This window comes from Etheostoma spectabile, chromosome 3, assembly GCF_008692095.1.
Source record: "Etheostoma spectabile isolate EspeVRDwgs_2016 chromosome 3, UIUC_Espe_1.0, whole genome shotgun sequence".
NCBI classification, from domain to species: Eukaryota; Metazoa; Chordata; class Actinopteri; order Perciformes; family Percidae; genus Etheostoma; species Etheostoma spectabile.
In genome coordinates, this window is record NC_045735.1 from 1136530 (window position 1) to 1148867 (window position 12338).

The 12338-nt window shown below is 38.4% G+C and overlaps 1 protein-coding gene across 3 annotated transcripts in view; it reads right to left on the reverse strand.

The window, feature by feature from the left end:
• The window catches only part of pak4 (p21 protein (Cdc42/Rac)-activated kinase 4), a 36274-nt gene that overhangs the window by 18254 nt on the left and 5682 nt on the right, over positions 1–12338 (reverse strand). For 2 of the 3 annotated variants that reach the window (XR_004331439.1, XM_032512057.1), the window contains exon 1: positions 7585–7886. The exons of the other annotated variant lie outside the window; for it this stretch is intronic. The gene's annotated coding sequence lies outside the window, so the exon portion shown is untranslated. Of the gene's footprint in view, positions 1–7584; positions 7887–12338 lie in introns of those variants that run through there. 3 annotated transcript variants of the gene reach the window in all.

Consider the following 12338-nt stretch of genomic DNA (forward strand, 5'->3'; position numbering starts at 1 on the left):
TTTAGCTGTAGACTGTACAAGCAAGAACAAACCCTCAAATACACACCCAGAAAGTTTAAGTATTTATGTTACATAACAGGATTAACATGACAGTGACTGAAAGGCATATATTAAAAGATTGTATAAATCGATATCAGATCACTCAGAGATTTGATTATTTTAACCAAGCCACAATTACAGTGACTAGATACATTGGTAATATGGACATACTGAATAATTGTAATTACAATGTGCAAAGCAGGACAGTACTCTACACATCAATCCACTTGTTATGCACAAGTGTCCTTTTTCCCCGCTTTGTTTTCACACAAATCAAACTGGTTAGGCTCACATCCTCAGACGTGATGAGCCTATCGTGTAGCTTATTTATTAGCTTTCCTTATGATTTACTGTCTAATGTCATAGCTTTTTATTGACAACACAGAATGAGAACATAAACACCAATCTAATTTTTAAAAGTGACACAGAGCATTCCCATTCACTACTGGTCAAACATTTGGAGTTTATTAGAAATTCCCATTGCACTCCATTATAGACAGAATACCAGCTGAGATCAGTTGCAATGTATTTTAACCAGGGCAGTTCTCAGATTACATTATGTGCTTACATAATTGCAAAAAGGGTTCTCCAATGTTTTTCTGGTTAGTTTATTTTTTTAAATGGTATCAGATTAGTGAACAGAATGAGCCTTTGGGACATTGGAGGAATGACTGCTGATATTAGACAATGTAGGTATTGCATAAAAGATCAGCCCCCCCACTCAGATCAGCTGGTATTCTGTCTATAATGGAGTGGTATGGAAATCTGTAAGTGACCCCAAACTTTTGACCGGTGACGCACATTTACCATTTACGTTACCAGATCGTGCAATCACATTTATCGTTGAATGTTTGGTGAATAAAGCTACTTTTAAGCATGTTTTATCCCATTAATTAGACGTTTTTTCCAAATACATCAAACCAGATTTTTTACTATTGATGTAGTAGCAGTATCCTTAAAGTGGAAAAGTGATTGCATATAATGCTATCATCCACAGTACATTACCACAAAACAATGCATGTTCAATTACTCCACCCACCAACCAACTCTGGATTTTATAACCATTAGCAATTGTATCTCATAACAGCATGGTTACAACACTGGTGATAAATGCCTCATTCCAGTAATAATGAGTCTGGTGACAACAGTGGGGAGGTGTGTAATTCCCTGCAGAGGCCTATCATCAGTGTACAACTGAGACAGCAACACAGTCAATCATTGCATCTGTACTCACATAACTACTGCCTTAAGGATACAATTAATGAAGCCTGGAGGAGTTGGCTGGAGAAATCCTATTACCTATAGAGTACAGTAACATAAACCAATATGCATGCACCCAATGATTAGATCTACTATCAGCAAGACGGGAACAGCTAGAGCTGCCAGTTAATGTCTTGAGTCGTAATATCTCATTGAAAGCAAAATGAGCTTCAACAAACTGCAAATCAGCTTGAAAAACAGTCATGTGGGGATTGAGAATGACAACAAGTCACAGTCAGTGGTCTGGCTGTGAATCAAGGATGATTGTGGCTTTTGCTCCATCTAGAGATATGTTGGACTCTAGAGTGGTTGTTGTTGAAAAACAAGATTTTTACTGCTGCTGTCAAGAGCCAAGACACAAGGAAGTTGAAATGTAACCAATGCAGTGTGGCAAAGAGCAAACGGATTACAGAGCTCAGTCCTCAAAAGAGTTTGATTTGAGAGAGAACTTTATTCCCAAGGAGGCAAGTAGTTGTATACACTAGTATAAACATAACCGTGTGGGAGGCCTTTACACAACAACGTGAGGGATGTAATTCTGTGGTTGATAAAATGCATGCAGCATCAGGATATCATAAGAAAGGAGATGTGATGTTAATAACTCTGTTATACAATCTCCTTTGCACACTATCAAAATGAGAATGTGAATGAAGAAGAAAGATGACTAACGTAATGTTTAGTAGTTGTGCCTGAAAGTCATTACTACTTTGTCAAATATATGCATGCATTATTAAAATAAAGCAAGTATTTCTATCTATCTATCTATCTATCTATCTATCTATCTATAAATAATATCTTTCCCCTTCCTTACAAGCCTTGCACCTGCAGACAGAGAGTCGGACAGGTGTTAGGGGAACAGGTGATCCAGGCATAAAGCCAAGGAGTGATTTACAGCTGCAACAGGTGTCTGCTCTCCCAGACCACTAGGTGATTTGTTTCATTTAATGTCACACACCAAAACACACAAATCATGTACTCACCAATGCCTTTTTCTGGAGATGACTAAACTACCCCATTTCTCTCAGCATTAATAACAGTTCTCTGCATCTTCGGTTTATGACTTTTAATAACTATTAAGATCTTTTACATTCTGCTTCAACTAAAATTTCACAGAAATATCCCCTAAACCTAAAATAGTGAGATATGATGCAAACAGATTTTCCACATAAAATGTGACTGTACTGAGGAAAATCTAAATTTGTTAGAATAAAAAAATGAGTCATATTTGCATCATTTTTACAGGATGAATTGAAGTTCATTTAATACTTTTGAGTATTACTGCAACATCTGTGCCAACAAAGGTCCAAACAGAAAGCTCAAATATAAATGTGGCCACTGATCTCAAAATAAATCATGTTCTGCAAATGGGACATGGCTTTGGACAGAAGAATCTTAACTTGAGGATAAAAACAGTTGAAGAGCCACACTGCTGCACCCTGCCACCTACTCAAACTGCGTCAGTGCTCATGCACACGTACACACACGGAAAATATGCGCTGATGCTGATGATAAAGATATTAAAATGTTCTCAGTTCTGCATATCTGCTGCTTTCAAAATTCTTTTACAATACAACGAGATGCTTGTTTTTAAGACAATTGAAAGGAAATCATTTCCAACACTGAACATTATATTGAATGTAAAAGGCATCACTAAAACAAAGAATGACAGTTACAATTTAAAGTGCAGTTTTCCACTGATTTTCTTACAACTAACACAAACTATCTGTTTTGTGTATTGCAATTTGCCACAGACTTTTGCAATGTGTATAGTGCGCCAGTTGATTTTGCGATCACAAAAAAAATTCAATATATTCTCTTTCATGCGCGCACACGCACACGCACACGCACACACACACACACACACACACACACACACACACACACACACACACACACACACACACAGCTAAACAAGCAGACCCCTCCCTGAACACAACAATAGCAGTAGTTGTAGCTTCCCTGTGCTTTACCCTCCCTCCAACTCCAAATCCATCACCCCAACCACTCCCCTCAAACTGTTTTTCTGCTCTCCTTCCCCCTAACTAGTCTCCCCCCCCCCCTTATGCCTGGCTGAACAGTGATAAAGCCTGTCCACTCAGTGGGCCAGAGGCAGGCTGATAAGCTCTGGATGAAGCTGCTGTCCTCTGTCCTGATTCAAGTATTGTGCATGGGTGGTCGACACTCGGAAAAAGACACCGTCAGTCACAACAACAGCAATTATACAGTAAGGGATGAAACGGTTCTCCTAAAGTGACACCAGGTCTATATTCATAAGAGTGGTTTTAAATATTCAACATAATTTGGGTTCTCAAATATGATATTTGATATATGATATACACAAAAAAAATCTAACTACTACGAATAAAACTAAAATATTATCACCTTCTACAACCCTTTTACACTGGAGGGGATCTTTTCAGTAAATAGCCTACTTTACATTTACATCTTAGTTCTCTACATTGTAATGTTTTAGCGCTAAAGATGTCAACATCTTAAATGTAATTGGAGCTTTTTCAGTGCACGGCAGATTGACTGAATCTTTAAATGTGCATTTATTGCTCAAATCAGGACACAAAACGGAACACTACAAAATGTATTATCGACCCAGTGGTGACCTCCGCTCAATAAGTGAAACACCATTACTTTGCAAACACCTCATCAGCATCGACCACGACAGAGAGCCTGCATCACACATTTTCTCCCTCCGCTCTAATGATTTTCTGTCTGTTGCTCCATTGAGACATACCTTGCATAACCATCTTCCTGCGAACACAATGGCAAACCTCAGTCAATGTAAACACACTTCAAAGAGTCCAACAAATCTTTATGGCACCAGATGATTCATTACAGAGATGATGTAGAAGATTTGACCTTAATACCAACTTGTAACACGGCAAATAGACCCATTTAATTACTTGTCAGCTTGCAGTTGATTAATGATAAAATATAAGGAAGCAAAAAAAACAAATCTGTGAAGACGACCATCCAATCCTGCTCATTGACTGTACAAATATTTACAACATACCTACAAGTTCATGGACTGGATAATGACACTTAGCTTTAGTATTTAGTACTTTTAATCAGTTATCACAAGTTGGAGGCCACGGTCTAATGGGTCACAATGAGTGGTAAATCCCCAAATTTCTACAGATGACCACATTTCCAGAATTGAGGCAATAAATAGCCTATAAATCAGGGGTGTCAAACTCACTTTAGTTCATACAGACGCCACATACAGCCCAATTTGATCTTAAGTGGTCCGAACCACTACAACCATTGCACTATAACCGATTAATAACACCTCCATATTTTTTTCACTTTTATTTACTGTAAAGGGGTACAAGTACATAATGAACAATCATTTACAGAACAGATGATGAACAGCCTGAGAAAGCTTTAGAAACATAAGTGCAATTTTGACAATATGTTTCCATTTTCAACTGTATTCTGATCAGGATGGAAAAAAAAAGGAGTCCGATATATTCCTTAAGCTCTGAGAGGGGCTGTGAACACACCAAGCCCACTGGCGTCCCATTTAGTCTACCTCTGTGAAGAAATAGGAACTGATCAATTGTGGTTTTCTCCTTTTTGACAAAGACATTTTCCACCAGCAGCACCTGAAAGCAGCAGGATGCAAACAAATAGGAAAATTGATAATTTTGATTTAATGACTTGTCAGCAAATTTCACACTTTGCGAAGTCATCCAGTGGGCCAGAACGAACCCTTTGGTGGGCCGGTTGTGACCCAAGGGCCGTATGTTTCGACACCCCTGCTCTGAACGATGGCTGCTTACCTGCAAGAACAACTAATATAGTTGTTACGACCTCCATTTAAAGACAGAGGGACAAAACAAGACTCACACACCAGAGGCTCATGTAACAATAGTACACAAAGTTATCAGCAAAGGCAAAAAAAAACATAACCAGGAAGCCATTTCTCACGCTAGATTTAAGATTACTTTACAGTATTTTACAGTATTTTTAAAGCTAATAAATGAATACGCAGGTACTAGCTCTTCACTGAGACAAAGACACCGATTCACAAAGTAAGATGCCAAAAAGCAGACAGCCGTATTCAGGTTACCATTGTCGTTGTGGTGTTCTTACATTAGCTTGCTGGTGCTGATTCAGGGGTGATAATTAATAGCCTGTTCTCTCACTACTGCAAACAAACACAATCTCTCACACACACACACACACTAAGGACACTCTCTTCCAGCGTTTCCCAGATTTATGAAGTGCTGTACAGTGTGTGACCTTGGAGCTACTGACTGCTCACAACAGTGGTGTAAAGTACACAAGTACTGTACGTACTTAAGAACAATTTTAAGGTACTCACACTTGAGTATTTCTTTGCATATATTTCTACTCCACTGGACTTAACACTGGCTGTATGTATATAAAACTATAGCTTCACCTCGGACCACTACAACTATAACACACTTCTTACAAAATTGTACATCAGTATTGATCTAATGATATAAATATATAAATCAGTCAGTCACAGGGGGCATTTTACTGCATAAGTACTTCTAATACTTTAGTTATCTATGTTTTTCCTGATAGCACTTGTTTTTTTTGCGGGTTGTGGAGTATTTTGATATAGTGGTTTTGTAACTTGAATAAAAAGATCTGAATACTTCTTCCAGCGCAGGTTCACAACACTGTTAAGTGGGGCAGCCTCCGCTTTAATACAAGAGTGAGTGGGCCCGCTAACATCTGTTAACTATTACAGTAAATTAGGTAGTTAAGATACAGAACTGGGGGTTACACTTACCCAAGCTCCCATGACATGAAACTGCAAAGAGAAGCTGACGTTACCATGATGAGATCTCCAATGCAACAACAGGGGTCAGGTAGCAGATTTCAGTCATTTCATTAGAGCACATTAGGACACTGGATATGTGAAACTTTACAGAATCTGTGAAATTAACCAACGTGGTATTGGATCCATAACAAATAGGTCCAGAAATCTCCAAACTAGAGATGCAAACATTCATTGATTAGTCGTTAATGTATTAGAAATATGAGTAAAGTACATGAATTATAAAACAATAATGCGTCTATTTTTTGTTATATATGTACTTTTAACACTTTAAAATAGATGGATTAACTTCAACTACTTGATAACATCAGCTACTACGTACTAGTCTTGTTTTGTGCCAAGTTCTTCTCTGCTTCTATCTAACTATTTAATTTATTACTAACTATTTTGATAATAGGTTTGTGTGAAAAATCCTCTGATTCCAGCTTCTTAAATGTGAATATTTTCTAGCGTCTTCAGTCCTCTGTGACACTAAACAGAAACTTTTTGAGTTGTGGACAAAACGAGACATTTCAGGACGTCATCTTGGGTTTTGGGAAACACTGATCAACATGTTTTACCATTTTATAGACCAAATAACTATTCATCGAGAAAGTAATAGACAAATTAATTGACAATGAAAATAATCGTTAGTTGCAGCCTTACTAAAAAAACAAAGAATGCATAAAATGTATCAAGCAGTGGCAAAACCACCCTCTATGTGCGTATCTCAGACTAGGAACTCCAAACTACGCCCTTTTGACAAAAAACACAAAATGCTTGAAACAAACTTCCTGCATAAAAAAAGCACAGACATACAGACAGACGGACAGACGGACAGACAGACAGACTTTATTAATCCCAAACTGGGAAATTACTCTGTTTCAATCAGCAAGTACAAGTGACCAAGGACGTATACACATACTCACTCACACATAAACAACAAATACACACATATACTAGAAATAAGATTTTAAAAAACGATAAGCAAAGCTTTAAAATGCCAGAACTACTGAAAAATATACTTCCTACCAAGATTTAACCTGAACACAAAGACAAACAACGAATCTCTTTTTAAAATCTTCATGTGTCAGCAACACTTGTGCAAAGAAAGCCAGATGAGCAGGAGTCCAACAGCTGCTGCCAGTCCCAGATATGAGCAGTCGGTGTGTAGTAACAGGTTTGAATGGTTGTACTCAGTGGAGAGTTAAAAGAGACAGTGAGTTCCCAGCAGTCCAACAGGGCTGTCTACACAGATCATCCACTCCCCTCCCGTCACACAAGGCAAACAATAAAGTTATTATGTTTTCCTCGACTCACAGTTAATCCATGCTGTGAGAATTGCGTTGTGTGTTTTGTGGCCCCGGATTAACTTTCGCTCAGTCACAGTAGCCCACCAGAAGTTTTAACTTGCTACCAATATAATAATACAGCGACACAGGCGTGTATAACGCTCTCTGTCTATGGTCGGGAATACTCACTTTTAGTCCCAGGTCCGGTCACCCACTATCCACCTGATCTCATGTCAGAAAGGCAGCTGAGGACGAGGAGGAAAAGCCAGACTCCCTGCGGCAACTAAGTAGTTTCCGTGAGAGAAATTAAACCGTCGCTACGTCGTCTTTTAAAAAAAAAAAAAAAAAAAGCCTGAAGCGGACCCGATGACAGATAACGACTGTTGGCGTTTAAGATATATAAGTATGTATTTATACATTAAAGTGCTGTAGCTTTGGTCTGTAAATACAAAGTGTGTCGCATTCCTATGGTTTCAGCAAACGCGGCCCAGTATCATGACGTCACCGCAGGGAGGGAGGGAGAGAGAGAGAGAAAGAGAGAGAGAGAAAGATATTAACGTGTTTATTAGCAACATTGTGTCCTGACAAATAGACGCTAAAACCTTTTTATTTGATCTTCATTCCTTCTGTTACACGTAATAAATCCGCCTGTCACAGGTGTGGCCGTTTACCTGTACGTAAGTATTCGTCGTTTAGTTTATTAGTTTTTAAATGTCGCTGACAGTCCCCTGTAATTAACTGCACAGTAAAAGATGCAACTTTAACCTCTAAGGCTCATTTTCAGCTGTAGTCGCCGGCCAGTTATCAACAGGCATCGTTCAGATCTCTCAGTAAAGTAGCAAATACCACACTTATAAATACTCCACGACAAGAAAAAGTCCTGAATTCAAAACCTTACTCAAGTCAAAGTATGAACCAGTAAAACCGACTAAAAGTAAAATACCCATCTGCAGTGAAATGGTCAATGTCAGTTATAAGAAACAGTGGCGACATGCAACTAGCTGCAACTAACAAACATTGTCAGATTATTTTCTCGATTAGTTGTTGGAATCACAGCATTTTTATTTTATTTCATCAAGAATTACTCAAATTGAGTAATCTTTTTTGTTTTAAATAGTTGCCGATTCATCAGTGATATTTATCAGTGATTATTTTCTCAATGAAACATCAAGTGGGAAAAGTAAGAGGGACGGTGAAACATTCATATTTGTTGCATCTCTAATCCATAATTTAAACTCATGAGGATATACAGTATGTTATTTTTTACAGATTAGCTTTTACATGACATCAGAATATGATTCACTGTGTGGAACAACAGCCTCTGACAGTATGGCTTTAAATATTGCCAGTTATATCAGTCTGATTAAGGCAGGCTCCTGTGAAATACCATGTCTGTGTGCTAATATAAACAGATCCTTCACCAAAGACATTAGAAAGGACACACAGATAGTGAGTCAAGGCTGAATGTCAAAATACAACCAACCTTTGGGTAACACTGGCCAAGGACTGGTGTCAGTATTGTTGTTTTAATCACATACTTACAGTAAATGCTGCTCAAAAACAAACAAATATATGTAAGATATATATATATATATATATGTATAACAATATATGTTACCAATGTTGCTGTATAGTTTACCACTTATCAAAACAGGTGATTAAACAGCTATTTTAGAGGGATACATATTCAGTTTTAGATTATAAAGACCTATTTTCCTAAAATGTAGTAAACTTGTTATTTACGATGTCCTGTTGCCATAATGTCTAAAACAAACCTCATCGAAGTTATTTCAGCCTAATATACGGGAATTTATAACTGAACGGACAAACTTGTTGCTTTAAAATCTTATGATAACCCTATATATTCTTTCATCAGAAAACCTATCAAAACATACATAAAAACAGTTTATAATCTGTGCCACTTATCGAAGCCGGGCTACGAGTACATGTTTTATTATCTCTCGTCTACCAGGCAGAAAGGTGTCAGTCTCTATAAGGAAAAGGCCTGTTGACATTCCTCTGAGAGTAAAAATACAGCAGTAACAGGGTCCACTTAACGTATCAGAGCCAGACAACACACAAACCCGCCAATCCCGAGGCAGAGTTCAAACAAAGCAGAGCTGCAGCCAATGAGGGCTGACTTCCAGAAGCAGGTTGAGGAATGTGGAAAGGTCAATGATAAAGAGAGCGCTACATTGATCACACAAGCTAGCGTACACATATTTTGGCACACATCCATAGACAGATCCTTTGTTTGCCTGGCACTTACTTACAGAAATATCAAAACAAAAAGGAGTTCATGAGCTACCTTACTACAAGTTCAAGTATGCATCTCACCACACACAAAATATTTAAAAAGAGAGAGAGAGATCAGGCATACAAAACTACAATGTATGCATCAGGTGCAGGCTGAAAAAAAGAACCAACATCTCGGATTTTGAGTCTAGAGTCAAGACAAAGCACCCAAAATACAGACATCAGATTGTCTTTTAGGTCAGTCGTCAGTCTTTAGACATTTTACAATACCAATTTAGCTTGGATATAAAAAAGATTCTCAGAGAACTTACTTTACTTATGTACAAGCAATAAGCACTATTTTTTATAGTGCAACAGGTTGATGTTTAACACACACACACACACACACACACACACACACACACACACACACACACACACACACACACACACACACACACACACACACACACACACACACACACACACACACACACACACACACACACACACACACACACACACTCTACAGGCCAAAAGTTTGGAACCATCTTCTCATTCAATGGAGTTTCCTTATTTTCATGACTATTTACATGGTAGATTATCACTGAAGGCATCAAAAGTATGAATGAACACATGTGGAATTATGTACTTAACAAAAAAGTGTGAAATAACAAAATTGTCCATATATTCACAAATATTTTAGAAATTGGCTTGGTCACTGACCAACTTGTCTTGCATTGTCAGACCTATCTCGGCAGCGTTGTGTCCGCCCTGCAGTGTGGTCCGGCTACACCGCTCATCTGTTCTGGGATAGGGGGAAATACAACGATCTGGCTGGTTTGTAGTTCTTCAAACTAATCACAACCGTGCAGGGTGATGCTAAGTACGCCTGCACAATTCAGGGGATATCACAATTCTCTGACATGATTTTTTTGTCACAAAGTGTAATGTTTATTGCAAACATGAACCCGGACAAAATAAAAGAAATTGGTATTACCAAACAGACTTGTTTTGTTGGCACCTTTAGCTCATTGAGCATCAGCACGAAACCTGTAACCATAGAGGCTTCAATGAAGAGAAGGGAGAGCTTTAAAACCTATTTTATACATTTTATATATGTTTAAAACTCACAGAAGAGAGTAATAGCGTTTGCGATGCAGTCGGCTCGTAAAATTAAATGACAATCAAAGTCATTTAAAAAAAAAAAAGTAAACTTATTAAAAAGTTATTAAAAAATTAAATCGTGAACAGGGTGAATCGAGATCGCGATTTTATAACGATTAATTGGTCAGGTGTAATGCTAACCCCTGATGCATCTACAGAGCCACTGCAAAATACATAGCGGAGACAGGGATGGGAGGGATATGTCAGGCTTTATCCCAGCAGTGTCATCTGGAGAACCAAACTACCAACCAACGGGCTCAGGCTGCCTTTGATCCAAAACCGTGAGCTCAACAGCCACAGAGTTCAATGGTCATTTTAATGTTGGGGGATACACTGGTGTTAAAAAGTAGGAGGGGAGACAAGAAGCTGCCGGCATTTATTGGAGTTTAGTCAAAGCTCCAACTTCCAAAAGAAATAATCAACATAAGCAAGGTGGTTTCTAGTTGTTGCTGCCTACTCACCACATTACGTATTGCCTAGGCATCATGTTGAGACAAGTAAAATCTGGAATTATTCATCTGAATGTACCCATGAATTTTTCAGCCAATATCAAGAGCAGCAGACAAGCTGATCGGTACAATCTGACACTAAAAATCTGACTCCAGTTGGCAGCCAAAAAAAAAAAAATCACATTGTTGTACTAAACTACTGCCATCATAACTTGATAGTGTTATTGCACAATGTTAGTGTCATGTTTAACACCAAACATGCTGTGACACACATGACTCAGTGTAGTGCCATCATTACATGTTGCAGGCATGTTGTTGACAACAGACACACTGAGGTGATGTCATTGATGATGTCAAGAGGACAAACACTGCGTCAATCTCCCCATCTCCGTCATTGGCAAGAAACTTCAGTAACATACAGCAGCGGCTATTCAGACTACAGAGGCAAGATATTGTTATCAAATCAATCAGATGCTGGTTTGTGTAGGGACAGTGTTTAATTGTAGATTTTGAGTTTTATTCTTATTCTAGTGAGGGGGGGGGAATTTAGTTTTTCCTTTAGTTGCATAATAATTCAGCACACTAATAGTTGCCTAACAATTCTGCACACAGATATTCTCCTTAGAAAGCCAAAACTCACTTTTCCTTTGTTAAATATTCCGATTTGAGGTTTATTAACATTTCTGATTGACAATGCATTTGTTACAATACATTAAATCCTCAGGAATAGAACTTGCCTAATAATTTTGCACACAGTGTACATACGGCCGAGCAGCAGCTCCGCGGGGCGTGAAGATGACGTAGTATTAAGAGCAACAATGGTAGCGTGTAGTATGATAGATCCAAATTCCACGTAGAGAGGTTGGATGGGGGGGGATCAAACAACACAGGACTGCCCACGTTGTCACGTAAACTTACTTTTTATAAGCCCACCCACAATCTTTTCCATAAACCTAGATGCATCAGAAGTGACGACAAGCGTCCTGACCCAGTGCGTTAAGATAAAGTGCGTTTAGATATGACGATAAAGGAGACGTTTAGCGTCAATAATAACGCCAAAGGGACATGACCAAGCATCCGTAGCCTCCGTAC